At 36.3% G+C, this 4394-nt stretch overlaps 1 protein-coding gene across 1 annotated transcript in view; it reads right to left on the bottom strand.

Annotated features, from left to right (window-relative positions):
• Positions 1-947, bottom strand: part of LOC123508018 (serine/arginine repetitive matrix protein 2-like) — a 101831-nt gene extending 100884 nt beyond the window's left edge. The window contains exon 1 of the mRNA XM_045261375.1: positions 675-947. The gene's annotated coding sequence lies outside the window, so the exon portion shown is untranslated. The remainder of the gene's footprint in view (positions 1-674) is intronic.
• Positions 948-4394: the final 3447 nt, after the last annotated feature.

The following is a 4394-nucleotide window of genomic DNA, read 5'->3' as shown; positions in this document are numbered from 1 at the left end:
TAAAATAACACGAATAATAAGAATCATCCTTTCAACAGCCTACTGCAGCTTATCGAAATGCACTATCACCATCACCATTACTACCACCATGATCACCGCACCTCCACCGACACTATACGCAGAACTTATTACCATACCTACCAGCAAACATTATACCCAATCCCACAAACAATAGTGGCCGCAAAATATAAATTAATTTGCTTTTTATACTGTAAAGTGAAGGCTGGTTTTAGTTACTCGTAAATCAAGCACCCGAATTAAGACCAAAAGATGCATTGTGTTTCAAATCTCTTGTAATACCTCACAATCGTCACTACCACCACCACCACAACCACAACCAACACTAGAACCGCCAGCTCCTCATCTAATTGCAAAGTGGCATGCATACATCTCCTACCTGCAATGTGCAATGAATATGAACGGTGCGGGTAATGGCCAGCGGTATAGATTATATTATCTCCTTCAGTTAAGGCAAGTCAAAGAAACCGACTCGTGTGGCGCCAAAATATCTGACCTGTAAAAAACGTTTACCTCTACCCATCAAAGTTTGTCTCATTCCCACCCATTCCCGGAAAAAGCATGAACGAGGAAGAGTGAGTGAGTGAGTGGGTGTTAGGGCGAATCAAGGACACCACCACCTCTACACCAACACTTTTCAGGCTCACAACACTCACCTAGACACAAGTGCTAATCAGCATCAGACGAGAAGAGCAGCACACGACACACACAGCACACATAAACACATGACAGCCTGCAACACTCCACTAACTGCCTGCCACTCTGCAACACTTATCAATGCACAGTGGCAAGGCTCCTCTGGATGGTCCCCTCACACACTCATCTCCCGCTGATAAACTCCTTCGAGCAGCGAGTGAGGATCGGGACCGAGGAGCGAGGGAGAGGTACACCTTACTCTCACAAAGCCTTGATCACTACTGGCTCACTCAGTCTGGCGCACTCTGGCGCGGGTCGACCGTCGCCTCGCAGTCAGTTAGCAAAGACACGAGTAAAATTAGTAGCAGTCTCTCTCCTCCTCTTGCTCTCTCTCCCTCTCCCTCCTCTCCCGTTGGCCCATCCTTGCCACCCACTGATGTGAAAATACTAAATTAAATAAGCCATCGTACTCAGGGTTGATATTAATCCTCTGTGTCGACAATAATGTGAACTGGCAAGAGGTCATGAGTTGTAACCTTGCTTACCAACCACTCCGGCCAGCCACAGCACATCCCCCTTGCAGTAGTGCCCGCCGCTCCGGAGACGTGCTCTCTCTCTCTCACTCTCTCTCTCTCTCTCTCTCTCTCTCTCTCTCTCTCTCTCTCTGCTACAGCCTACACTGAGTAAATCACTATCATCCAAATAACAATCCGAATGTTAACTTCCTGCTACTGACAGTGTTAAGTTATCAGTATGGATGGGAAAAATAATTTTCCTCAGCACTTTAGACAGGAAAACATCACACGTGGGTAATGTCGCGGCATCCATGGGTGCATTCGCCGTCTGGAGAAGCACTGCAGAGGAGCCAGGGAGTCGCGAGGGTAAAAACAACACTCCAGTATCTTGAGGCAACTCTTGCCGACGCGTCCACAGTGAACGACCACGGGGAGGAGTGTTGCCGCATAATTATCCCCACATTAATCCGGCTCTCTCTGACCTCATGGTATCCCCACCCATCAAGGCTTTCGGAAAAATAATCAAATCCTTGGTGTTTGAATATTAGTCCTTATTCTAGTCATCTCGTATTCTGATTGAAGGTGAGACGACGGGAATTCCTCGCCGGCAACTGTCCAAGACGCACCCAAAATTCCTGAGGCCACGACACCCTGGCTTTCTGGCGTTAAAAATTCATTCATAATTCACCCCGCGGCGGAACCTTTGGCACACAGACTGATTTACGTTGGGCAAACTTTGGATGAGTGTCCCGCAGCCCTTGCTCAGTGTGGAGGGTGACATGAGGCTTGTTGTCAGGTAAAGCGGAGGTGCGAGAAGGACCTGGGAGCAGCTTGGAGCATTGACACCCGCCGCTCTGCCCTTACTAACCCCCGCCCGCCGCCCGCCCGTCGCCCGCCATCCAGACACCTGCACAACACGCCCACGGAAAGCACGGAACAAGTGCCTTCATCACGTACTGACTTTTTAAAACATTCTGGGCTCTCATAAGAACAAATCATTATTCATAGGTAACGATGATCAAATGCGGGATTGACATGAATCCTCGCTAAATAAGAATAATTAAAAATGTCTTAGAAAATATCAAATTCCACTAGAACCATTCGAAACTATTAGAAGAAGAGCTGAAGCGTTTGAGAAAGTAGTCTCAAATGTGATATAATCTTAAAACATTTCATTGGCTACTATATGAAATGGCTATAAGCGGCCCCTGAGTACCGTAACTAAAGTGCGTGGTGTTACTGCTAATTATTCAGAAGCAACATGTATGCCATCCAAGTCATATAATGTGAACTTCTTCTTCCTCCTCCTTTTCCTCATTTTCTTCTTCTTCTTCTTCTTCTTTACCAAAGAAATTCCTGCATTACAGGCAATCTCCAAACATGCGATACTTTACATTAAAACCTCATTTACGAGATTAACTATAACTTTAAATTTGTATATGACGTACAGTTCTATAAATAATAATAATAATGATGATAATAATAATGATAATAATAGTAATAATAATAATAAAAATAATAATAATAATAATAATAATAATAATAATAATAATAATAATAATAATAATAATAATAATGATGATGATAATAACAATAATAATAATAATGATAATAATAATAATGATAATAATAATAATAATAATAATAATAATAATAATAATAATAATAATAATAATAATAATAATAATAATAATAATAATAATAATAATAATAATAATAATAATAATAATAATAATAATAATAATAATAATAATAATAATAATAATAATAATAATAATGATAATAATAATGATAATAATAATAGTAATAATAATAATAATAATAATAATAATAATAATAATAATAATAATAGTAATAATAATAACAACAACAACAACAACAACAGCAACAACAACAACAACAACAATAACAACAACAACATCACCACCACCATCACCACCACCATTAACAACAACAACAACAACAAAAACAACAACAACAACAACAACATCATCAACAACAGAAGAAGAAGGAGAAGAAAGATGAGTGTATTATGTAGTACAGGTATTTGTTGCACCATGAGGTTAGAAATCCTCGCAGCCCAGCACAGCACAGCACAGCACAGCAAATTGTGGATTCTGTGTGCTGCGGTAGGTAACTGTGAGAGACTGACTCAAGATCTGGTCTGACAGGCTGGCTTGTTAATCAGGTTAGAATAGGTTGGGAAATTTCTGTTTCTGGGTGGTCTAAATGTCCTCACCACCTCTCTCTCTCTCTCTCTCTCTCTCTCTCTCTCTCTCTCTCTCTCTCTCTCTCTCTCTCTCTCTCTCTCTCTCTCTCTCTCTCTCTCTCTTTATCTATATATATATATATATATATATATATATATATATATATATATATATATATATATATATATATATATATATATATATATATATATATATATATATATATATATATATATATATATATATATATATATATATATATATATATATATATATATATATATATATATATATATATATATATATATATATATATATATATATATATATATATATATATATATATATATATATATATATATATATATATATATATATATATATATATATATATATATATATATATATATATATATATATATATATATATATATATATATATATATATATATATATATATATATATATATATATATATATATATATATATATATATATATATATATATATATATATATATATATATATATATATATATATATATATATATATATATATATATATATATATATATATATATATATATATATATATATATATATATATATATATATATATACACACATATTACTTCGTAGCGTATATGTCTTCCATCTCATACATCAGATCAGACTCCTGTGCCAGTAATGAGTGAGAGGAGGAAACGCGGAGGCGAGGTATCTCTCATTCCTCCTCGTCTCGCCCCCAAACACAAATACTCACATGGATTTTGGGCATCGATATTCATCCATTGAAGGAGAAAATGGAATAATGATATGAAAAAAATCAGTAGTAATAATAACGAAACAAACGTTGCATTGTTCAATGTCTCAAAACTTACTCCTCAATCTCTCAACTTGAAATATCCTTCCATCTTCAATGATGGTCATCTGTCCGCCTCTTCTGCACTGGACGTCTCATTTTGTTCTTTACATCTTGTAATCTAAACTGGAAACTTCACATCTAATCTCCGGCT

The sequence above is a fragment of the Portunus trituberculatus genome, chromosome 24, assembly GCF_017591435.1.
Source record: "Portunus trituberculatus isolate SZX2019 chromosome 24, ASM1759143v1, whole genome shotgun sequence".
In the NCBI taxonomy this organism is placed as follows: domain Eukaryota; kingdom Metazoa; phylum Arthropoda; class Malacostraca; order Decapoda; family Portunidae; genus Portunus; species Portunus trituberculatus.
Note: the sequence above shows the minus strand (reverse complement) of the source record. Positions and strands in the feature narration are given on the sequence as shown.